The 26,055-nt window shown below is 38.1% G+C and overlaps 1 pseudogene; it reads right to left on the reverse strand.

The window, feature by feature from the left end:
* Positions 1 to 532: 532 nt before the first annotated feature.
* Positions 533 to 26,055, reverse strand: LOC102125809 (eukaryotic initiation factor 4A-I-like; annotated as a pseudogene).

The raw sequence follows: 26,055 nt of genomic DNA on the forward strand, positions 1-26,055 counted from the left end.
GATGAAGGAACTCAACATCAACAGGAACTTTTTTTCATTTCTGATCTCTGCTTTCCTTGGCCATATTCTTGGACATTTCTCTTTTTGTGCTACAGAAATGGAACCAGACCTCATATTCCTCGGTCCACTGTCTCCTTAGTTGGGTGTATGTGCTCCACAGCATGCAAAATATGATCCAAAGCATCTGAGCTGAGAGTGAGAAAAGCATGGTTACCCAAGGGAAATCAAGGTATAGCTATCAAAAAGTGAATGGATCCTGGGTGGCAGTAACAACAGATAGCTACCATAAAAGGCAACAGTTACTTTTCTTGTGAGACCAAGAGGTACCAACAACAACTTCAAGAAGTGCAAGGATTGCATCTTGGTTATTCTATAGGACTTGGAGTCATCACCTGGATGTTTTTGAATAAAGGAAACCTGCCTTTGTGCCTGACGAGCTGCTCACTTTGACTTCCCAGAAACTCAGGGTAGCTGAACTGCAGGTTTGGAGGTTTCTGGCAGTGGGTCACACTCCTCACTTTTCCAGGAGCCCTTACAGCCATGAGGGAACGGGCACTGTGGCTGCCATAAGCAGTCTCTTAATTGGGTGTCCACTCAAAGCGCGCTGATAGAAACTCGACAACGACTTCCAATTGAAGTTAGACTTGCAAAGCTCCCAGTAAATAGCCTTGTTGCTCCAAGCAACTCTTAGAGGAGAAAGGAGGATAAAGGCATAAGGAGTTGGGGGTGGTGGTGTGTGACTTGTGAAATTGAGAATCACTAAAAGCTGTAGGTGAAGGGGAAGGTCCACAGTGCATTTCAAGATGACAGAAATAAAAGGCAGCTCCATTGGTCAATGTTACATTTTGGAAGTCGGAGGCTAAATTGGCTCATGGTATTTAGCTGTGCGTAGTGATTATTAACAAAATAATACACGTAATTCTTAACAAAATATTAGAAGCCTCAATAGCAGAAAAATAAAATCTATTTTAGAAAAACTTAAATCTTGAGAAGGGGAAAAAAATAAAGTGATAGACAAATTTTTACACAGAACAGACATGAACACGTTATCTTAATCTCCCTGAGGCTTTGGGCCATTTTAATTCTTTTCCAACTTACAAATTACCTTAACATTTCTAAGGGACACGGATGTCTTAAATTGATAAGTAGAATGTCAAGCGTCACTTCCAGTAACAGGAAAAGAAGCCACCGTCTTTAATTTTTACATCTAATTGACTTCAGTTCAGGTGTAGTCAAATGTATATTATTTCTTAATTTGACACCTTCCATTTAAGAGGTCTTATTTTATGTGTCAGAGTCACAGGTGTGAAATTAGTCACTGGGAAGACTAACTGTTCCAGATTCTTTTGACCTTATGGCTGGAGGGAATTTAATCGTAACCTCATAAAAAGAAAGGAATTCTGGCCACTGGGGAAGATGATTACATGGTCATTGACAATGTGAACTTGAATGGCTACATTAGCTCTTTAATTATAATGAATCAAGAAGAAACGTTCAAGGTTGGAAAGGAGGCACCTGGTAGGGGATAATGACAGGTAGTTATGCAAATAGTATCAACACTTACAGAATGAAGAGGCTGGAGCTTCTTTGAGCCAGTTTGGAGATTTCAGCCAAGAGAAGTGCAAAACTCACAAAAGGTTCAGTGTCAGTCATTAAAACTACTGTCAGGTGGCACACTTCTATTCAGTAAACTGCAAACTGGGATTTTTCTTGGCTAGGAAAGTGGCTCTGTTGTCTTGTCTCCCTGGAATTCTTCATGCTAATTTTTTCCCTTCTTTTTTTCTTTTTTAGTCTGTGTCTTTCTATATTGTCCAGGCTGGGCTTGAGCTTCTGAGCTCATGTGATCCTCCTGCCTCTGCATCCCAAGTAGCTGAGATCACAGGCGTGCGCTCTTCGTGCTAATTTAGTATTAGTTCCCTTAAATGTGAATGGAGGGAGAAAGGAAAACAAAATAGCTGAAATCAATAGAGTTTATCAAAAGCTCCCAGTAACCAAGTTTTCTTCATATAAGTTCTCACAATTAAAAAAAATTTTTTTGGGCCGGGCGCGGTGGCTCAAGCCTGTAATCCCAGCACTTTGGGAGGCCGAGACGGGCGGATCACGAGGTCAGGAGATCGAGACCATCCTGGCTAACACCATGAAACCCCGTCTCTACTAAAAAAAATACAAAAAACTAGCCGGGCGAGGTGGCTGGCGCCTGTAGTCCCAGCTACTCCGGAGGCTGAGGCAGGAGAATGGCGTAAACCCGGGAGGCGGAGCTTGCAGTGAGCTGAGATCCGGCCACTGCACTCCAGCCCGGGCTACAGAGCAAGACTCCGTCTCAAAAAAAAAAAAAAAAAAAAAAAAAATTTTTTGTTCTGTTTTTGTTTTTTAGTCTTAGCTCTGGCTTTAAATTCTATCATCTCAAAGCACCCAGGGCTGTTCTTAACGCACAGAACATAGTCATTAAGACTAGATAAATAATGATTGAAAGAATGGATAATTACGGGAACATGAATGTTATAAAGGAGAAATAAAAGCAACTCAAAATGGAATTAAAGGAAACAGCTTCAGTATTAGATTTCAATTTACACACCTTCTATAACACTAAAATAGATGTATTTCTTAGAATTCTTTAAAGAAAGTCTGTTGAGAACACTTGTGAGATAATCAGTTTTAGTCAGAGATGACTTAATTAAGGTAAGGATATATAAACAGCTTTTACCACCCGCAGGCAAAGTGCTGTTGTTTGTCAGAATAATGAAACTGGTTTCTGTTTATAGAAAACCAGACGGTCCTCATTGGAGTTCCTTCTTCTAAACAATGAAAAAAAATGCCCCTGTGAAAAATACATTTTCTTAGGATGTAGAATCATTACCTTGGGTGGTATGTTTAGGGAGAGAACCATTATTCCTCACTGCTAATGCTTCCTTCCATGTGGCTAGAACTTCTGTTAGAATCATTTCCCTCTGCCTCTCTTGTTACTTCTCTCTGGGGAAAGAGGTTTTATTTAATATGAAAATTTGGGAGAAGACACTGAGCCTCACCCTCTTCTCCACTGCCATCCTGCCCATAAGCACACATTAGTGGTTCCTCAAAATGTGTTCTTGGGCCAACAGTACCAGCACCTGGAGACGTGAAAATTTGTTACATAAATGCCAAAGATGGCCTCTGTATTTTGGGCCTCTTTACTCCCTCACAGGAGGCTGGGAGCAGTGAGCTCAAAAGCCCAGCAGTGCCAAACACAATGTTTACACACCCAGTTGTTTTAAACATAGCCCAGATAAGTAGGGTCTTAGCCATTTAGAGCCTTTTTATTTTGCATACCCTGTGAAACTGCACCTGACATCTGCTAGCCATTGATAGGAGAAATCCTGCATCTATACCAAGACTCCTAGGTCTGCTGCCCTCGGGAGCTCATTGACCCAGAGACTTTGCTGGGCTACTGAGGGCACCAATTAGTAATTGTAGTTCTCCCCTCTGATTCCCTCTCTCTCGGCAGTTCCCTTGTCCTCTTTCTCTTCGGAATGGTCTCATGCTCTGAGAAACTCCCCCAGGAGCAGACTTCTCAGTGTCACCCAAATCAAGCTTGCTGTGTGTTACCGCCCTCTCACGGTCACATCGTTTTCATCAGCCCCGAAACCCCTGGAACTTGCTCTAGAATACCACATTTTCTGATTTTGCCTCAGATCTATCGAATCAGAAACTCTTGGGTTGGGCCCAGTAATCTGTATTTTAGTAAGCCTAGCAGATGATTCTGTTGCCTGTGGGAGTCTGAGAAAAACTGCCTCGAGTTTTATAGGGGAAGGCCCCAGTGGGGAGGCCTACAGCTCTCCAGTATATTTGCTGTGACCTGGCATGTAAGTTTCTGTATTACTTATCTGGTGCTGTGTAACAAATTGCCTCCAAAACTTGTTGGCTTAAAACCATAAACATATAGTATCTCAGTTTTTGTGGGTTGAGAATTTAGAAGTTTAGAGGAGTGGTTCTGCTCAGGCTTTCTCATGTGGGTGTAGTCAAGGGGGTTGGGGCTTCCATCATCTGGGGGCTTGAGGGCTGGAAGATCTGCTTCCAAGGTGGCTCAGTCACATGGCTGCTGGCAGGAGGCCTCAGTTCCTCACCGTAAGAGTGCCTCCACAGGGCTGCTTGGGTAACCTCATGACCTGGCAGCTGACTTACCCCAGAGAGAGAGATTCATGAGAGAGCAAGAGAAGTCATAATGTCTTTTGTGACCTAGCCTCAGAAGTCACATTTGTCATTTTCACAGTATCCTATTAGTCCTATGAGTCAGCCATATACAGCATGGAACAGGGCTACACAAGCACATGAATACCAGGTGGCAGGGATCATTGGGCCCTCCCTCTAAATCAGGAATGAAACATTGGCAGCCTGAGTCTCCCGAGCATGTCTCAATCATCAGAGGTGGTAGTTTACTTCTGTTTATGCCCATGCCTCATTTGATGGGGGGAAAAGCAATGTTTTTTACTAACCATCTCAAAACACAACATAAAAAGTATAAATCATGGTGACCTGTCTTTTTTGAATAAACTTGATAACTATTAAGTTATATATAATCTTTAAGATATATCTTTAATCTTTTATATATATATCTTTATATCTCCATATATCTTTAATCTTTATATATATGGATAAACTATAAATCTTTTTGAATAAACTATATATCTTTACTGGGATGTCCCATAGCACCTCAAGGACAAAAACTCCTGATCTACCCTACTGTGTTAGTCTACTTTGAATTGCTATAAAGGGATATCTGAGGCTGGGCAATTTATAAAGAGAAGAGGGTTATTTGGCTCACAATTCTGTAGGCTGCACAAGAAGCATGGTAGTAGCATTTGCTCAGTTTCTGGTGAGGCCTCAGGAAGCTCACAATCAAGATGGAAAGTGCAGGATGAGCAGCCTGTCACATGGTGAGAGGGAACAAGACAGGAAAAAGGAGGTGCCAGGCTCCTTTAAACAACCAGCTCTCATGTGAATTAACAGCGAAAGCTCACTCATGACTGGGAGGAGGGCACCAAGCCATTCATGAGGGGTCCAGTTCCATAACCCAAACACCTCCCACTAGGCCTATCTCTAACAGTGGAGATCACGTTTCAACATGAGATTGGGAGGAGATGAATATCCAAACCATACTACCTGGTAAACCTATTTTTTCTTTATTTCTTTTTAAAGTAAAGAGCACCACTATCCACCCAGATGCCCAAGTCAGAAGCCTGGAAACCTGACTCCTTTGCCCCAAGTCCTGTGACTCACCGAACCCAGCTTATTCGATCTCCTGAATGGCTCTCAGATTGGACCACTTCTCTTCTTCACCAAAGTAGTCCCTCAACAAGATTGTTGCAATGATCTCCAGCTGGTCCCCCTGCCTTCCATGTGAAAAAGTGTAGAGGCAGGACAGAGTGGAGGCAAGGAGGCCAGCTGGAGATGTCATGTCAATCCAGTTGGAAAAGCCATGGAGAGGGCTAGACCAGTCTGAGAGCGATTCAGGAGATAAAATGAACAGGACTCCCTGATTTACTCTAAAGTGATATCTTTTTTCAATTCTTTGGTGGTTCTCCTTTGCCCTCAAAGTCCCAGTTCTGAGAAGGCTATGCGAGACCTTCATTGCCTGGTTTGACTTACATCTCCAGCTTTCTTTTGGACGCTATCCTGAGCTAGTCAGAACTTGTTAAATCCATCATTGCCTATTTCCACTCAACACTAAACCCTTTTTATATACTTTCTCCTCCACCTGAAATGCCCTTTGCCCCACCCTGTTCACTCAAGGAGCTTTTATTTGTTCTTCAGGTCTTGGTTTAGATGTTCCTTTTTTTGGAAGTGTGACCTTTTGGGACTTTCAACTTTGGATTAGAAGCCTTTCTATGATCTCCCTCAGCATGGGGTAGTTAACTCATCACAGCATTTACCAGTATTGAAATGTCAATTTACTTGACTCTCTCTACCAAACTGTACAGTGCTTGAGGCAGGGACCATGTCTTATGGACTTTTTTATGCCAAGTCCCTGCCATATGTTTGGCACTTGATATCATTTGTTGAGTGAATGAATGCTTTTATACTTATTATTTAATGTCTTTTGCTTATTATCTCAGTGGAGGGTTGTCTTGTTGGTTGTCATCTCATTATTTGGTTTATGTTTTGTCCTTCCCCCTTCCCACCCCCATACCTCCTTTCCTCTTTCTACTTCATTTCTTTTCTTCATACATTCCCAAACATTTGTAGAGCTCCTGCGGTATCCCAGAGAGTGCTTTTGTAACTTCTACCACTTCACACCTTCTGTACTGGATTTCTCTACTTGCTGTTTTTAATTTTTACTATGAAAGGGGATAATTTTTAAGATTCTTCTAACCTATATCTAACCTTGTAATGAAGATGGTGGACAATGCTTGAGATGCTCGAAATACTACGCTAAATGCTCAGGAATGCGGTCACTGGACCCGTGGCGATGCACAAGTCTAACTTTATTTTCTTAAACACATAAAAATACTTGGGTGAGCATGTTTACTTGGGTTCCTTCTAGAGGAAGATATTTATGAAGAAAAGGACACCCAGGTTATCTGCAGTACTTCACAGTGTGTGGGTGGATGTTAATGTAGCTGTCTCCAATCAAATCACAGGGGACTTATCTGACAGTGGTGTGCTGGTAAATTGGCTGTCTGAAAAAAAAAGCCCTGATGTGTAGCATTTGCCAGTTTTCATGGTATAAATACTCCCCTCCTGGCTGATTTCAGGCTACTAAGATGACATCACTGAATATGGTTGGGAAGTGATAGGGAGAATCGGCTCATCATTGCTGTATCGGGGCATGGGTTTCCAGGAAGAAAGTGCTGGACAACTATTGTGAAGTTGTCTAGTGTTTTGTCTCCTTTTCTGAAACTTGTCCTAACCATAGCACAGTTGTCACACAGATTATTCTGACGGGAACAATCAGAATGATGGGAATAATCAGCTCAACTGGGCTGAGCAAAGTACTTTCTAGAAAACTTAAATTGGAATTGGTTTGGCTGGTTTCATGAACAGAGAAGATATAAATTGGAATTAGTACTGAGACCATTTCCTTCAAGTGGGCTTAGAACAGAATAAACCCACCTGCAGCAAGAAAGAAGCAGCAACAGGAGATGGAGAGAAGGGAATGTCTGGGTTTGTACAGCTCTCAAGCAGTGCTTCTATCTATGGAGCTGTGAGACTCCCTTAGCCTCTGGGCTTAAGCTCCATGTTATTTGAAAATTAAGATCTTAATAGTACAAAGAATCTGGCCGAAAAACAACAATCAACAATACCTTTCTTTTCCAGTTTATCTCCCAACCACCTATCTAGAAATTAACCTCTGAAATATTAAATCCTTGATTATAGGTTTAAGAGAAAAAATCGTTCTTATAGATAAGAAAATCTCTTTCACAACAGCAACTTCTAATAGGCCAGTGTTTTTCAAAGCATCTTTCCTGGACCGTTAGGGTCCAAGACACCTTAGAACTCTGTGATGTCTTGGGGACTAGAAAAACAAGTATAGTGGGCAGAGGTCCAGGCTCCAATTGTAACATCACCTAAAGCAGCTCTGGGCTTATGTACTTTAGAAAGATGTTCTATTTGCAATTGTATTCATAGAGTTTTCCCTGCTGAAGCCTTAAGTAAAATTGGGAAAGGGTTGGCTTGCCTTCTGTGTCCTTAGTGCTCCCTTTCTGCTGCTGCTCTCCTCCTAGGCACCTGGCCTCACCCTCTCTTAGAATCTTCCTGCCACTGCCTCCTGCAGAAGCAGCTCTCAGGAAAAGGCAGGTAACTTACAGTATATGAGGATAAAACTGATAAGTCTAAGGGTGTTAACTTTCTATCTGCATCTCAGTGGAGGACAACGTAAAGCCCAGGGAAGAAGCCATAGTCATAAAATTTCGACCGTAGTCCAAGAGGTGGATGTGGAAATGAGATGTGGATAAAATGGAAATATTTTCCTGCAACTTCGGAATTTTCCACGTAGACAATGAACTCCTTGGGGGCAGTCATGAAGTTCATTTCAGAGTCAAGGGCATGAATCCTTTTCTTTACTCAAGAACTAGATATGAGATAGAGTGATTTTAGTTTTTAACTTTGGTTTCACTTAAAGTACTGCATTCCTAGTATTAGCATTTTATTTTTTAAGTTTTGTTTTTCAATAGTAAATATAAATGAATGTGCTGTGCTGGGGTATGTCCAATTACTTTTTTGAAAAACAAAACTAGTTCTTAATGATATTTAGCCAGTACTTTTCTTGGCTCAAGATTTTGGATTGTTTAATAGATCTCACACTTCTCTAAGTGGGGGATGGCACACCTAAGTCACAGCACTAGAGAGATAATCAACAGGAAGATGGACCTGTGAATTTGGAAAAAAAATCCAAAACTCAGAACAATACCTGTGGACACCTCTGAGCATAATCATTGATAGAAATTTGTAAAGCATGATGCCTCAATGTGGAGAGCAGAATAAGGTGTGGAATACGCTTTGGTTGAGGAGTTCTAACATGCCTGAGGCTTCAGATGGAATAAAACACATTCCTCAGAAACCTCCAGGAGAGGAGGAAGTGTGGCATTTTCCACACATGTCTAAAATGTGGAAATTACCTGGATTCCCATAGGTTTTCTTTAGAGACTGTAACCACATGTAATAGGATTTTATAATGAGCACATTCCCTTTGAATGTGTTCACTGTAACCCCTAGATTATATTATGTATAACCTAATTAACAGGATATTGAATAGATTTTCAGTTAGTACACTAAAGGCAATTACAAGTTAAATACTCGACAGTTTTAGGGAAAAATAGAAAAGGGGATTTCGTTACTACATGAATATATAACATAAAATAACATGCACTCTTTGTGTCCTGTCTTTTGTTTTTCGTTTGCCGTTGAATCATTTGGCTCTGACATTTTGCTATGAATCTTGTTTGCTGGTAATTGTTTTCACTCAATTGGGCCATTTATATATGAATTTCATTTTAATAAAATTTTATCCTGATAAAAATCTCTTGTTTGCCTATCTTAAATTTATAGGCTAAATTTTGTTCAATTAATAATCATTTTATTTTTTCACTTTTTTTAAAGGCTTTCTTATAGATTTTTTTTTTCTTTTTGAGACTGAGTCTCCTCTCTTGTTCAGGCTGGATTGCATTGGTGCCATCTCGGTTCCCTGCAAGCTCCGCCTCCCAAGTTCACGCCATTCTCCTGCCTCAGCCTCCCGAGTAGCTGGGACTACAGGTGCCTGCCACCACGCCTGGCTAATTTTTTGTATTTTTAGTAGAGACGAGGTTTCACCGTGTTAGCCAGGATGGTCTCCATCTCCTGACCTCGTGATCCGCCCACCTCGGCCTGCAGAAGAGCTGGGATTACCGGCGCGAGCCACCGTGCCCGGCCATAGATTTTCTTTTATAGTTTTTTAGTGTCATGTTATTTTGGTGGTCTGATTTGATCTTTTTTTTATGAAGTTTTTTTTCTTTTCAATGATGGGATTTTCCATCATTCTGTTTATATCATTTCCTGTTTCCCTGCCACTGAGTGCAATTTTATCATACCTATGTGACAACATGTTTTAGAATTTGAGGCTACCTCTCATAAGATTTTGGAAGACTACAAGAGCAAAGATTGCCTAACAAAATGTTTGTCATGGTCAGAGCTTTCTTTTTTAATAAGGTCAATGAACACGTCAATTAAGCATCTGCTACTCTTCTTCCCCATGCCAATGGGATGGAAATAGCCACCAAGATGAGCCAGAATGGGAACTTTTCTGAACATATACTAAGTGCTGCTGGAATAGAAAACCCATATGCCATTTCCTTTACTCTTTATAATAACCTCCAATGTGAAGTAGCAACAGCCTCAGTTTACTCATGAGTGGTCTTATAGGTGTATCAAGAGCACACAAATTTCCTGGTGCTGGGCATTTGCTTGCATGTTTCTATGTACATCTTAAAAGCTGTCACAGCCGGGCACGATGGCTCATGCCTATAATCCCAGCACTTTGGGAGGCTGAGGCAGGTGGATCATCTGAGGTCGGGAGTTCGAGACCAGCCTGACCAACATGGAGAAACCCCATCTCTACTAAAAATACAAAATTAGCCGGGCATGGTGGCATATGCCTGTAATCCCAGCTACTCAGGAGAGCTGAGGCAGGAGAATAGCTTGAACCTGGGAGGCAGATGTGGTGGTGAGCTGAGATCGCGCCATTGCACTCCAGCCTGGGCAACAAGAGTGAAACTCCATCTCAAATAAATAAATAAATAAATAAATAAATAAATAAATAAAACTGTCATAGGTGTCAGCTTTAGGCAGGCTCACAGTACTTCTGACAGCCTGATGTTCTGGCTGCCGCACTATTTCTCAAATGATTTGTAAATATTGGTGGCACCTTTGATTTGTTCCTTTCTTTTTGTGAAGGGGGACTCGAATAAATTGAATTAAAAGGAATTTGTCATAAATGGCTGCTATTTGTTAATATTTCCCCAACTGATTTTGCCCAGTAGTAGAGATTTCTAGAACTGAATATTTAGGATCTACTGGCTTTGATTTGTTTACAGGTGGATCAATTGTTTATTCATGTAACAAATATTTATAGAGAACTGACTGTGTGAAGTTACTTGTTATTTCTAACTGTTGTCATCAAAAGAGGATGGATCCGAACTGGAAAGACTAAGAGAGAGGCACATTTCTGTAAAAAGAAAGAAGATATAAGGAGATGAGGTTATGGTTGAGGGTAGTAAGCTGAAGATTGGGGGGTGCCTGGGAGGAAATGGTCTAGATTTGTTGGCTAGAGGTTGCCAGGGGCTTTTGGAGGAAGGATATATACGTTTAATTTTCATGGAAACATCCAGGCTAGGTATTATTAGTCCTTTTTTATAGTTGAGGAAATTGAGGCTGCTCAGGGGACACGGTGACATCTCTATAAAACCCTGTGCCATTGTGGTAGGGTGTCTGGGGGTGGGGCACAAAGGTGAATATGGGATAGAGATGTCCTCTTCTGAGCCACAATATGACATGTTCCAGGAGTATTTATATGTTTTGTATCACATACAGCATAAACCCTCTTTTGTGTCACCACAACATCAATAATGAAATGTTGTGAATGAGAAAAGCTATTCTGTGGGGGTGTATGAATATAATTCTTGTGAATAAATTGAGTTTGGACATTTTGGATTATGCCAAAGGTCCTTAGTCTTGCACGAGGGTGGTACTGGAGGAAAAATGAAGCTTTGAGAAGTAAAATGTGGCCAGAGCTTGAACTCACATCTGCTGAGGTAGAGGCTGCTATTTGTAATGACCGTGTTTAGTTCAGAATATGTTAATAGAGGTTACCCACAGGTTTTCCCAAAAGTATCCCAATTATGGGCTGGGCACTGTGGCTCACGCCTATAATCCAGCACTTTGGGAGGCTGATGCAGGTGGATCACCTGAGGTCAGGAGTTTAAGATCAGCCCCACAAACATGGTTGAAATCCTGTCTCTACTAAAAATACAAAAATTAGCTGGGCGTGGTGGTGCATGTCTGTAGTCCCAGCTACTCAGGAGGCTGAGGCAGGAGAATCGCTGGAACCCGGGAGACAGAGGTTGCAGTGAGTCGAGATCAAGCCATTGCACTCCAGCCTGGGCGACAAGAGCAAGAAGCTCTCAAAAAGAAGAAAAAAAGTGTCCCAATCACTCTGGGAGCTCCAAAGACACAGTGGCCACACAGGAGGTCCCAGGACGAACAGGAGCAATTGTGGAAGGAATAGACTGCTATCCTTAATTAAAAAGAAAACAAAACATCGACCAACCAGTTAATGTTCTTTTGTGTTATTCATGAGAAATTCAACTGTGTTTTGTAGGTGCTTTCTTTTCATGTTGAGATGTCCTACCAATCAAATAACCAATCTGCAAAGATTCATTGAACAGGAAAGAGATGACTGTAGAGTCGTGATAGTTGCATGCAACACTGAGGCACCTTAAAAAGAAAAAATTGAAATATGTTGTGAAATCTCATTTCCCAAGCCACACCCATAGCTGCTTGTTCCTCAAGTCTAGTTTAAAAAACCCCATTTATGTGGAATAATTGGCCTCTTTTTATTCACGGTAAGAATTATCTCACCAGCACCATTGGCATCCCTTGACTGCTTGTTAGAAATGGAGGATCTCAGGCCCCACCCAAACCTTCTGAATTAGAATCTGCAGTTTAACAAGGTCCACAGGTGATTCATATGTACATTACAGTTTGAGAAGCACTGCTCTAAGGCAATTTTAGGCTCTGAGGTAGATGAAAAAATACCAGGAATATCTTCGCCTTGCCTGAGCTTGCGTATAATGGCAATTAGTTGAAAGCACATGAATTAGCCATTAACAAAAGGCAGTAAGAGCTCCGTGCCAAGCCAGTGGTACCCACAGAAAAGGCTGTAAGTGTTGGAAGAAAGAGCAATCACATCCAATTAGGTCTACCAGGGAAGATTTCAAGCCAGCTGCTGCCTTCTGGTATTTCAAATTCTTTTAACATCCAGTGCGTGCCATAGAACCCTGTAGCCCTAGGGGGCAGTGTGGTATAGTAAAAGGCAGTTTGTGTCACTTTCCCAGTGTTACTCTGTGGTAGCCCCGGGATCTTGGGAAACCACTCAATCCCCACTGAACCTCAGTTTCCTGAGGAATAAAATAAAATACTCTTTCCTTATAGGATTGTTGTAAAGATTCAGTGGTAAATGCATATAATGTCTAGCACACATCAGGTCCTCAATTTCTCCTTTTCCCATCTTCCCTTTTGTCTAATCCATAGTTAACCTAATTGGTAGTTACAATGAAGAAAGCTATACTATTTATTGATGTCCAAGCATGTTCACATGGTAAAGGAAATACATCTGAAAGAAGCTGTCAACGGTGGCTGGCTTGATAGATAGCTAAGTTTCCTAGTGGGTAGCACTTGCGGAAGTAGTCTAACCAAGTGCTCATGGTGGTCTATAGGAATTCAGAAGATGGCTTCAACCTTTTGCTTATTTTCTTACCTTTCAAGGTAGTGTTAAGCCCAGAGCATGGCTGTGTTGCAGTGCTGAGAACCTCCATAGGCCTAGATCTAAAGCAGTGGTTCTCAAGCTTTGGTTGTATGTTGGAATTTCCTGGGAATTTATAAAAACTCCTGGTGCCTCGAATTGGTTCCAGACCACAGAATAGACTTTCAAGGGCTGGAAAGTTATTTAAGAAAGCACACCAGGTGATTTTAATGTGTTGTCAAGGTTGAAAACCATTATAAGCTGTGCTTTACAGGCTTAGTACCACTATAAACCATTCATTACAGGCTGAGTACTTAAGTGTAAGCAAGTGACAGGCTTCTGCCCCAGTGGTGTGGCTTGCCTGTCAAACATATACGGTTCTTGTGCCTTCTGAGAATTTTAAGTTTAATCTGTTTAGAGTGTGACAGTTGAAAAAGAAAATCAATTTCAGCATTATGTATGCCAATGTTACATTTTTTTTTTTCCAGGTTTAAGTGGGATCCTTGGGTCCTTGCTGGTTTCATCCTATATTTTTTTATAACATTTGGAATACTTGGTGCTTTCAAGTTTATTTGCTTAGAAATTTGCATTTCTAGTTTCTCTTTATCTCTTTATGATAGAGACATCACTTATCCTCAATCTTTGGGGATAGACTGATTTGTTTTCTCAATATTTGTATGTTTTCTAAATTTTTATGAATCTTCCTTGGGTATTTTCAAAAAAAAGTAATCAGTAAAGACACTTAAGATCCATTAAGAGCAACTTGGGGAGGTTAAAACACACAGTTTGGTGTCAGTGTGACTCCAAGCTCCTTCTATAACTTAAAGTCTGGGAAGCAATAAATATATTTGATTCATGTACAGTGACTGGAGATAGAGACTCACTTCCTCCCAGGACTGAAGTGAGGATTAAACCAGTAATTCTCACAAGTGTTACAAACAGTGCCTGGTGCTTAGCAAGCACTCAGTAAGCATTTGTGTCTTTTATTATTCCAGGAGCAGGGTCAGAATGTAACCAATGTATTTGGAAATGGGGTCATACAGTAGCTGGCTATAATAGCAAAAGGCTTTAAATCTTTATAAAAATTTGAGAATGTTAAAGAATAAAATAGTGTGCGTCACAATTTATTATCAATAATTGAAAGAGTTTGTGGCAGTTCTGACACCTCCTGGTGGTTCCACGTGTCTTCCCTGGTAGAAGGTAATGCATGGACGTGGCGTGGGCAGTGCTGTCAGTATTATGATTAGCCAAGAGATTTTTATTTTTATTTTTTAATTTCTGTATAACTTACAAAGACAACAGAGAAATCCACTGAAATAACTAAAGCATCTTTAGAGAATGAGAACTATATATATTTTTGACATATTACTATTTTATAAGGTTATCTCCACATCTAATTCATCAACATATCATATTCTACCTTCAAAACAGACTTTAAATCTGTTGACTTTGTTGCTGCCAACACTGCTCAATCCTAGTTCTACCCTCTGCTTCTATTCCAATCTAGGACTAGTAGTAATTAACTCCCTGTTTCTACAATGTACTAAATAACAGTCCAAGTGGTCTTCTAAAGCACAAATTGAATCCTGTGGCTTCCAGGATTAAACCTTTTCCAGTTCTTTGGAGTGCTTAATTGCCACCTGCTGTGTGGAACAGGACACCTGTGACAACTCCATCTTCCTTCTAGTACCCTAGCAGTAAATGGTGTTCAGTGCACATTTTTACACAGTATGCTAAAATGATCATAAGAATTCTTTAATTGTGTTGGGGGTTTTAACAGAGGGTATATATTTTTCTATATAATTCTATTTTTTATTTTGATTTTATTGTTCATGATAAGATCTGAGCCAGTTTTAATAAATATAGATGATACACATGAAAGGTACAAAGCAAATAGTATGTGTTTTCAGATTGTCCGTGTTTTAATTTTAGTTTTAGAGAAATAGAGCATACACACAGAATATTTAATATTATTTATACAGTTTAAAAGTAACAAAACAAAATGCAATAATAGAGCAAAATAACACTTTTTGAATGCCCTTGTAAATACCTCCATAATCTCATCCCTTTCTTCTCCCCTTTACAAGGTAACCGCAATTCAGAATTTTGTAGTATTGGCTTTTTTTTTCTCTTTTGGTTTTTGGATGAATATACTTTTTTCCTTTTTCTTTATTTAAAAATTTTAAAATTGTATACAATTATATGCAATGCAATTGTAAATATACACATAATGTACAACATGATGCTTTGAAAGATGTATATGTTGTAGAATAGCTAGATCAAACTAACATAGTGCCTTTCATTATTTTTTGGAGATGAGAACACTTAAAATCTTAGTGACTTTTAAAAATACAAAGCATTATCATTATAGTTACCAGGCTGTACAACAGTTCTCTTGAACTTATTCCTCCTATCTAACCGAAATTTTGTATCCTTTGAGCAACATCCTCCCAACCTCTCCTTCCCTCCACTTCTGCCCCTGGTAACCACCATTTTACTCCCTGCTTCTGTGAGTTCAACTTTTTTAGATTCCACTATTGAGAACATGCAATATTTGTTCTTCCGCATCTGGCTTATTTTGCTTAACAGGATGTCCTCCAAATTTATTTATGTTGTTGCAAATGACAGAATTTCCTTCTTTTTAAAGACTGAGTAGTATTCGATTGTGTACATATACAACATATTCTCTTTATCCATTCATCCACTGATGGACACTTAGATTGCTCTTGTATCTTGGCTGTTGCAAATAGTGCTGCAGTGAACACTGGGGTGCAGATATCTCTTTGACATATTTTATATCCTTTGGATGTATACCCAGAAGTGAAATTGCTGGATTAAATGGGTAGTTCTATTTTCAGTTTTTGGAGCAACCTTTATACTGTTTTTCATAATGGCTGTACTAATTGACATACCTACAGTGTTCCGTGGTCCTCTTTCTCCACATCCTTATCAACACTTGTTATCTTTTTCTGTATGTGTTTTTTTAGAATAATCATCCTAACAGATTTGAAGTGATACCTCATTGTGGTTTTAATTTATATTTTGCCGATAGAGTGATATTGAGCATTTTTTCATATACCTGTTGGCCATTTGTATATCTTCTTTTGAGAAATGTGTATTCTGTTTTTTTTTACCCATTTTTAAAATTGTTTCCGTGTATTGTTTGAATTCTTCATATCTGTTTGATACGAACCCTTTATCAGATGTGTGGTTTGCAAAAATTTTCTCCCATTCCATAGGTGTTCTCTTCACTCTGTTGATTGTTTCTTTGCCTGTGCAGAGCTTTTTAGTTTGATGTAATCCCATTTGTCTATTTTTGTTTTTGTTGCCTGTGCTTTTGGAGTCATATCCAAAAAACCAATATTATGAATCATTACCCTTATGACTCATAATAGTTTTACAGTTTCAGGTCTCACATTTAAGTCTTTAATCCCTTTTGAGTGGATATTTGTGTATGTTGTAAGATAAGGGTTCCATTTCATTCTCTTGCATATGGACTTCTAGTTTTCTCAACTCCATTTGTTAAGACTATCCTTTCATCGGCCAGATGCGGTGGCTCACCCTTGTAATCCCAACACTTTGGAAGGCTGAGGCGGGCGGATCGCCTAAAGTCGAGAGTTTGAGACCAGCCAAACCAACATGGAGAAATCCCATCTCTACTAAAAATACAAAAAAATTAGCTGGACGTGATGGTACATGCCTGTAATCCTAGCTACTCGGGAGGCTGAGGCAGGAGAATCACTTGAACCTGGGAAGCAGAGGTTGCGGTGAGCTGAGATGGCGCCATTGCACTCCAGCTTGGGCAACAAGAATGAAACTCCATCTCAAAAAAAAAAAAAAAAAAAAATTCTTTTTCCATTGTGCATTCTTAGCTCTTTTGTTGAAGATCAGTTGACAATATCTATGTGGATTTATTTCTGGGTGCTGTCTTCTGTTTCATTGGTCTATGTGTCTGTAAGTCAGTACCATATTTTGAAAAATAACTGTAGCTTTGTTACATATTTTGAAATCAGGAAGTATGATTTCTCTAGCTTTGTTCTTTTTCAAGATTGTTTTGGCTACTCATTTGTGGTTCCATAAGGATTTTAGAATTTTTTTCTATTTCTATGAAAACTACCATTAAGATTTTTGATATAGATTACATTGAATCTGTAGATTGCTTTGGTTAATATGAACACTTAAGTCTTCCAGTTCATGAACACAGAATGTCTTTTCATTTTTTGTCTTCTCTATCTCACAATGTTTTGTAGTCAGTATATGTCTTTCAACCCTTTAAATTTATTCCTATTTTATTCCTTTGATGCTATTGTAAATGGGATTGTTTCTGTCCATTCTTTTGCAGTTTATTGTTACTATATAGAAACACAACTGATTTTTATATATTGATTTTATACCTTGCAACTTTACTGAGTTCACTTATTGGTTATAACATGTGTATGAATGTGTGTGCATATGTGTGAGCATGTGTGTGTGTATATGAAGTCTCTGAGGTTTCCTATATATAAGATCACGTTATCTGCACACAGAAATAATTCTATTCCTTCATTTCTGATTTAGATGGTTTTTATTACTTGTGTAATTACTCTGGTTAAGACTTCTAATACTATGTTGACTATAAGTGGTAAGAGTGGGCATCCTTGCTTTGTTCTTGATCCTTGGCTTTTCTTTATTGGGAGGCTTTTAAAAAAAATTTACATATTCGATCTCCTTACATAGATCTGTTCAGATTCTTTCTGTTATAGATCTGTTCAGATTTTCTATCATGATTCAGTATTGGTAGGTCATATGTTTCTAGGAATTTACCATTTCTTCTAGATTATCCAGTTGTTTGGTATATAATTGTTCATAGTAGTTTCTTACGATCCTTTTTATTTCTGTAACATAAGTTGTAATGTCTCCTCTCTTATTTCTGATTTTATTTGAATTTTTTCTTAGTCTAAAGATTTGTCAATTTTATCTTTTCAAAAAACTTAGTTTCATTGATTTTTTTCTATTGTTTCTCTATTCTTATAAATTCCTGTCTAATATTTATTATTTTTCTATCTGCTACTTTTGGGCTTAGTTTGTTCCTTCTCCCTGCCTAGTTCCCTCAAACATAAAGTTAGGTTATTTGGAGTTCATTCTTTTTTTTTCTTTTAATGGACATCTAGTTTTTCCAGCTTCTTTCATTGAGAAGACTGTCCTTTTCCCATTGTATATTCTTGGCTCTTTTGTTGAAAATCAGTTGACTATATACGTAGATTTATTCCTGGGCTGTTTCTTCCATTTCATTGTCTGTATGTACATTTATTGCTATAAACTTCTCTCTCACTGTTTTGCTGCATCCCATGGGTTTTGATATGTTGTGATTTCTTTGTCTCAAGATATTTTCTAATTTTCCTTTTGATTTATTTTCTGACCCACTGGTAGTTTGAGTGTGTGTTGTTCTATTTCCACATATTTTTGCATTTTTCAATTTTTCTTCTATTGATTTGTAGTTTTAGTCCATTGTGGGTAAGAAGAGATCCTTGGTATTTTAATCTTTTTAAGTTTAATATATATTTGAGACATAATTTTTCCTAGAGAAAGATCCATGTGCACTTGAGAAGAAGGGTGTCTGCTGCCATTGAGTGGAATTCACTATATATGTCTATTAGATTCCTCTGGTCTAAAGCAATAGTTCAAGTGTGTTGTTTCCTTACTGGTTTTTTGATTGGATGTTTTTATTGAGAGTGGGGCATTGAAGTCTCTATTTTTATATTGCCATCTATTTTTCCCTTCATTTCTGCCAGTGTTTTCTTTATACATTTAAGTGTGTTAATGTCAGGTTTCTATATATTTATAATGGTAATATTATCCTAGAAAACTGACAATTTTGTAATATAATATCCTTTTGTCTGTGATAGTTTCTGACTTAGTCTATTTTTTTCTGATACTAATATAATCACTCCTGCTCAATTTTAGATGATTTTTATGAAACATCTTTTTCCATCCCTTCATTTTCATCCTGTATTGGTCCATAAATCTAAAGTGAGTCTCTTGTAGATAGTATATAGTTGGATCTTGTTTTTTTTTTTTTTTTTTTTTTTTTTTTTTTTTTTTTTAATCATTCACCTATTCTACATGATTACGGAATTTAACTTATTTATATTTAAAGTCATTTATAGGAAAGAACTGAACTTAAAATAGAACAGTCTATTTTAAGCTGATAACCTCAATTGCATACAATAACTCTATATTTTTACTTCTCACCCCACTACACTTTGTTATTGATGTCTCTACTTACATTTATTTATGCTTTGTATTCATTAACATATTTAAAAACTATAGTTATTTTAATACTTTTATCTTTACCTTTTATACTAGAATTAAAAGTGACTTGGCTAGGCGTGGTGGCCCATGTCTATAATCCAGCACTTTGGGAGGTAAAGGCAGGTGGATCACCTGAGGTCAGGGATTTGAGACCAGCCTGGCCAATGTGGTGAAACCTCATCTCTACTAAAAATACAAACAATTACCTGTGTTGGTGGTGGGCGCCTGTAATCCCAGCTACTTGGGAGGCTGAGGCAGGAGAATCACTTGAACCTGGAAGATGGGCAGAGGGCCGAGATCACACCACTGTACTCCAGCCTGGACAACAAGAGCAAAACTCTGTCTTTTTTTTTTTTTTTTTTAAAGGGACGTATTCATTACTGTTACAGTAATATAGGATTCTGTATAGGTTTATATATTTGCTTTTACCAATGTGTTTTACATGTTCTTTTGCTATTGTGTTTCTAGTTATAAGGCGGGTCTAGTGGTGATACACTTCCTCAGCTTTTGTTTGTCTGGCAAAGTCTTTATATCCCTTTCATTTTTAAAGGATAGTTTTGCCAGGTATATTCTTTTTGATTGGCAGGATTTTTCAAGCATTTTAAGTATATCATTCCACTGTCTCATGGGCTGCAAGGTTTCTGCTGAAAAGTTTGTTGATATTCTTTTGAAGGTTCTCATGGATGTAAAAGTTGCTTTTCTATTGCTTCCTTCAAAATTCTTTGTGTTTGACTTTTGGTAATTCAATTATAACATGTTCTGGTGTGGATTTCTTTTAGATTTATCTCATTTTGGATATTTTGTACTTCAAATCAATTTCTTAAGATTTGGGTTGTCTTCAGTCATTATTTCATTTGAATAAGCTTCTGGTTCGTTCTCTTTTCTCTTTCTGAAACTCCTGTACTTTTTATGGTCCAGTTGATGATGTCCTTTAAGTCCCTCAAGCTCTTTTGCTTCTCTGACTAGATAATATTAAATGACCCATCTTTTAGTTTGGTGATTCTTTCTTTTGCTTGTTCTAATCTGAAGCTCGCTGTAGTGTCAACTAGCTTCTTGATTTCTCACAATGGGAATTGATCCATGTATTGCTTTAAAATTGATGTGTCTATGGGGAAAAGGAAAGTTTAGAGCTTCCTATTCTGCAATTTTGCTAATATCTTGGCTTGCTTTTTAAAAATGCATTTACAACATAGGTATGATTTCCTGAGTAATAGTCTGATTATACTTTTGACCCGTGTGTAAATGGAATCACATTATATATATTCTTATGTTTAGCTTTCTTCCCTCAACATAACTTTTGAGATTCACCTATATTGATGAATGCAGGTGTGGTTTATTTACTTTTACTGCTGTGTCATATACTGTTGCATAAATGTAACAATTCATTGTTTCATTCTACTCTTGTACAGTTGTGTTTTCAGTTTTTTGGTATTGCAAATAATACTCTTATGAACATTTTTAGGTATATCTTGGTGAACATATATAACAGCTTCTCTAAGATTCATATGCAAATAAAATGGCATAATGATGAGGCATGCATATATTCAACTTTAAAAGATAATGCCAAATATTTTACAAATTGTATTGACCTAAACTTGAGCTAATAATGTCTTCAAGTTTCTTTTGTTTTACATCTTAGCCAATGCGTTTACATTTTTATCAATTTCATTAGAATAAAATGATGTACTATTGTGGTTTTACTTTGCTTTTTCTTGATTAATAAAGTGTGAATTTCTTTTACATGTTTAATGGCCACTTGTGCTTCCTTTTCTGATATGCCTGCTAATATATTTTGACCATTTTTTAATATAGGGTAATTTGTCTTATTCTTAGTAATTTATGGGCATTCTGTATATATTCTGGATACTAAGCTTTTAACAATTACAGATGTTGCAAGTATCTTATACTCTGTGGCTTGTTTTTCACTGCCTTTTTGGGAGATGTGTGTGTGTGTGTGTGTCTATGAGTTGTCAGCTTTTTGGAATGAAATTCTTATAAATGCAGTTTGATTCACTCTTCTTTTTCTTTAGTTTGCAGTTTTTGAGCCTTTTAAGCAAAATTCTACCTTACACTGAAGCCATAAGATATCCCCTGATATTTTTTCCTAAAAGTTGTACCTTTTATGTTTAAGTTCTTGATCCACCTGTAATTGATTTTTGTGACTAGTAAAGTGGGTATTTGAATCAATTTTTCTCCCCATATGAGTTGCAATCATTTGTTTTTCAGTCCATTCTTTCCTCATTAGCTGTAGTGGGTAGCACTGTTTTGTATCAGGTATTAACATACACATGGCCTATTTCTGGGCTCTCTATTCAGTTTCATTAGTTTGTTTCCTGTGTCAGTATCATGGTGACTAAATTACTACAGGTTTATACTAAATAAATATCCGGGGGGACAAACATTTCAATTTTTTTTTCTGTTAGGAGTGTTTTAGATAGTCTTAGATCATTGATCTTCTATATAAATTTTAGATAAAATTTATAGAAATTTTATTTATATTTAAATTTCAGAATCACATTTGCAAATTTCAGAAAATACACTGGTAGACTTTTACTGCAATTGCACTGAATCTACAGAATATATTGGAAAGATTAATTTTTATAATATTGTTTATTTTTGCCCACAAACATGGTTATAAATTTATGTGTTTAATGTTTTAAAACTTTTTTCTTTTGCCTCAAAAAGTGACATTTAAAGAAAAAATGACAAGATGTCCATTCCTTGGCTCCCTTCCTTACACCCTCCTGCTGTTCCTCAGTCCCCAAGATTGAATGCTGGCTGGGGCTAGATAGCAGGACAGCCCCCAAGATGAGGTCAGCCACATTGAGGGGCATTTCCTCAATGGAGGTGTTGTAGAAGGTCCCGATGCCTCAGAGTCCTCTTGTCTTCTTCTGTCACCATGTTAATAGCCACATCCTTACGGTCAAACCATCTACCTCAACTGCTTCTGTGGATATAGTTTTCCCTGTTTGTGGGAAGGTCACATTTAATGACTAAAGAAAGCTGTTGCATATCAATATCTCCCGGCCCAGGTCAGTGGTAATCAATACTCTGCGGGAGCCAGAATGAAACTCCCTCTGATCACATCACGTTCCTTTTGGTCCATATCTCCACGCATGGCAGAGACAGTGAAATCTCGAGTGTGCATCTTCTCAGTGAGCCAGTCTATCTTCCTTTGGGTGTTGATGAAGATGACTGCCTGGGTGGCAGTCAGGGTTTATATACAAGTCACACAGTATGTCCAGCTTCTACCTCTCGTTCCATGTTGACGTAGAATGGGCAGATACCCTTCAAGGTCAACTCTTCCTTAACAAGAATCCGAATCGGGTCCCTCATGAACTTCTTGGTCACCTCAAGCACATCAGAAGACATTGTAGCTGAGGGCAAAACAACCTGGGTGCTGCTGTTGAGCTTTTCGAATATGTCATAGATCTGGTCCTTGAATCCATGTCTTAACATTTCATCAGCTTCATCCAGCACAAGCATCTTGATGTATTTGGGAGACAGGTATCTCCAGTGAAGCATACAAACACATGGCCAGGGGTACCCACGATGGTATGGGGAGCTTCCATCTGCTGTTTCTACACCTCAGCACACATGTTGGTACCCTAAATACAGGCATGACAGGAGGCACCCATGTAGTCTCCTAGTGTCATGACCGCCTTCTGTATCTGCTGAGCCGATTCTCGAGCGGGTGCTAGGACCAAGGCCCAGCTGTCCTTGGTGTCCTTTAGATCTAATTCAATCTGCTGCAGAGTCGATATGGCAAATGTGGCCATTTTCCCAGTCCCAGATTGGGCTTGAGTGATCACATCATAACCCTTCATACAAGGTAGAATGATTTGCTGCTGGATAACGAAGGCTTCTCAAAACCATAGGTGTAGATGCCATGCAGTATTACTCTTTTGGAAATTTCTTGGTGTTTCTGTTGGCATAAATACTCCCAATTTTTTTCTCATCTGACTTTTTTGAAAAAGTTTTCTTACCTTAATTATTTTATTTTTAGTTATGAATCTATAAGAGCTGTATAGTTTTCTTATTATAATTCTTTGTTATTTTCATCTAGCATTAAATATATAATTCCACTCTCATTGGCTTCCATTGTTGAAATTTTAAATGATAGTCTTGTTGTCTCTGATGTTCTGCAGTTACAATATAATGTAGATTTATTTCTTATTTTTGCTTACAATACATTGTTTCTGAGTCTAAGGATTCATCTTATTAATTATGGGAACTTTCCAGTCATTTTCTCTTTGAATATTGCCAATATCCACTCCTTTTATTCTTTCCATCTGAAATTTTATACTTTCTACTTCTTTGGTTGTCTATATTAAGTTTTGGGTAATTTTTTTCAGATCTGTTTCAATTCATTAGTTTTTATGCTGCATCTTCATTTAATTTGTAGTATTTTTCATTTTTTAGATTTTCACTTCTAGCAGTAAAACTTTGTGTTCTTTCAAAAGTCTGGGTATTTCTGTAGTATCTTGTTCCACTGTCATACTTCTAATACCTCTAATTCTTAAAATGTATTGAATTTATTTTAACAAGCTTATTAAATTTATTTTAACAAGTTTTGTGAGTCTGATTCTGTAGCTGGTTGTTGTGGTTGACTTTTGTCCATGTTTCCTTGGTCCTTAGGTATTTTATTAGTTTTGATTGTGAATTTATGTTCCATGGAATCTAGGAGTTTTTTGAAGTTTGGACTTAATGTGCCTTCCCTTCCTTAGGATTGTGTTTGCTTCTGCCAGATGCTAGAGGATGCTACTGACTTGAGTTCATTTTCAAATAGACTTTCAACTACACAGAAATAAAACTTCTGGTTCTAAATGCCTGTGAATATGGGCTCCACCCAGAGCCTCACTTGACTCACTAGGTAGGTGGATATAAGCAAGAATCTTCCCTATCTCCCATTGTCCAACAGGGCTTTTCTTTAGATTGCTTATTGATGATGTCGCTTTACAAAAGCCCCAGCTTCACTCAGTTGTCTCTGATCTAAAATTTTGTACCTCTAAGCCCCAAGCTTGGTCTCTTGTCCTCCCCAGTCATGGGACCCATTAGAACTCTGGATTAAAACCACCAGAGATTGGTATATACCCTCAGAGCCATGCTGCTCCAAAGCTTGCCTACCTCTCGGGAAATACACTTTCTACTATTCCTGGAAACGCCATCTTCCTGATCTCCATATTTTAAATTCCACATCATTTCACAGATTTTTTTTTTTTGAGATGGAGTCTTGTTCTGTCACCCAGGCTAGAGTGCAGTGGCATGATCTCAGCTCATGGCAACCTCTGCCTCCTGGGTTCAAGCAATTCTCCTGCCTCAGTCCCCCGAGTAGCTGGGACCACAGGTGCCCGCCACCACCGCGGCTAACTTTTGTATTTTTAGTAGAGACAGGGTTTCACCATCTTGGCCAGGCTGACTTTCTGAGCCACCTGCCTCAGCCTCCCAAAATGCTGGGGTTACAGGCGTGAGCCACCATGCCTGGCTGAAGTATTCTTTTACAAATAAAATAATAGTAGTTAATATTTGTTTTATTATTTTAAGCATCAGGACTGTGTTACATGTTTTACATGAATTATCTAATTTAATGTGCAGAAGAACCCACTGCATGTAAAATCTCATTTAACAATGAGAAGACTGAGATCTTGGGAGGTTAATAACTCATATGAGGTCCAGCTCATACTGCTGGACAGTTCTGGAACCAGACTGTAACCCAAAGTAATCTGACTCTATTGAATCTTTTGTTCATTTCCTCCACTTTTTATAAGAAAATATTTCAAACATACAGAAAAATTGAAGTAATAAAACAATGAACTTATATTTGTTGCATTCAACTGTTATAAATTTTCTTTGCTTTCTCTCACTATGCATAAATACATGTTTTTTTGCTATACTATTTGAAGGTAAGTCTTAGATACCCTAGCACTTTACCCTCGATACTGAGACTTCATTCACAAAGTGAGCTTATAACTATCTTCAAAGTGGTCACTTTGGATTTTTTTATTGCTTTCCCGAAAATGGGGAAAATTCTTTGCTTGAAAGTAAGACTCTTTTATCTTTGAAATCTGAGCTTTAGCAAAGTGTCTGGTACATACCAAGTGAATCAATGAAAAGTTTGTTAAAAAGAAGACCTAGGTTAATAAGAGAGGAAGTAATAGTTATCCAAGAAAAGAAACTTGTTCCAGTTTAGATAGTAAGAAAAAGGGATACGTTGAAAAGGCTAGTTTTATTTCCCAGAAAATTATGGTGGAACATTTTACATTGACAAGAAACGAAGAGAAAACATTCAGGTAAATCCATACGTACAAACATTTATCCCATTGTCATGCAATATGTTTTTCCCCAGCTAGGTGATGACCCTCCCTACCTGGGATAGTAATTCTGTCTTCTCTCTGTGTATTTAGCCAATTATGTATTTCCTGGTACAATGGAATGAATGAATCAATGAATCCATTCCAATATAATGTTTATAGTAAAAATAATTTCCACTTATTACTACTGTTCCTTCTACTGAAGCCAGTTGTACAGATATAATTACTGTTACTGAAACTGTTACTATTACTATCATGGAGATCTCTATGGGGAAAGTAGAGCCAAGTGAGGGAATATTATTCCCATTTTACAGTTCGGAAAGATTTGAAGGGAATTAGTTCAAACTTGAATGTAGACATTCTATCTGCAAGTCTAGTGTTTCCCCTATGCCATTCCTTTTGATCTAGTGTTTCTTGAGCTTTCACTTTGTGCCAGCCACTTTTCTGCAGGTAAAGTAGCCATAAAACTAACAGCAGAAACAGCAT

Source organism: Macaca fascicularis, chromosome 17 (assembly GCF_037993035.2).
Source record: "Macaca fascicularis isolate 582-1 chromosome 17, T2T-MFA8v1.1".
In the NCBI taxonomy this organism is placed as follows: Eukaryota; Metazoa; Chordata; class Mammalia; order Primates; family Cercopithecidae; genus Macaca; species Macaca fascicularis.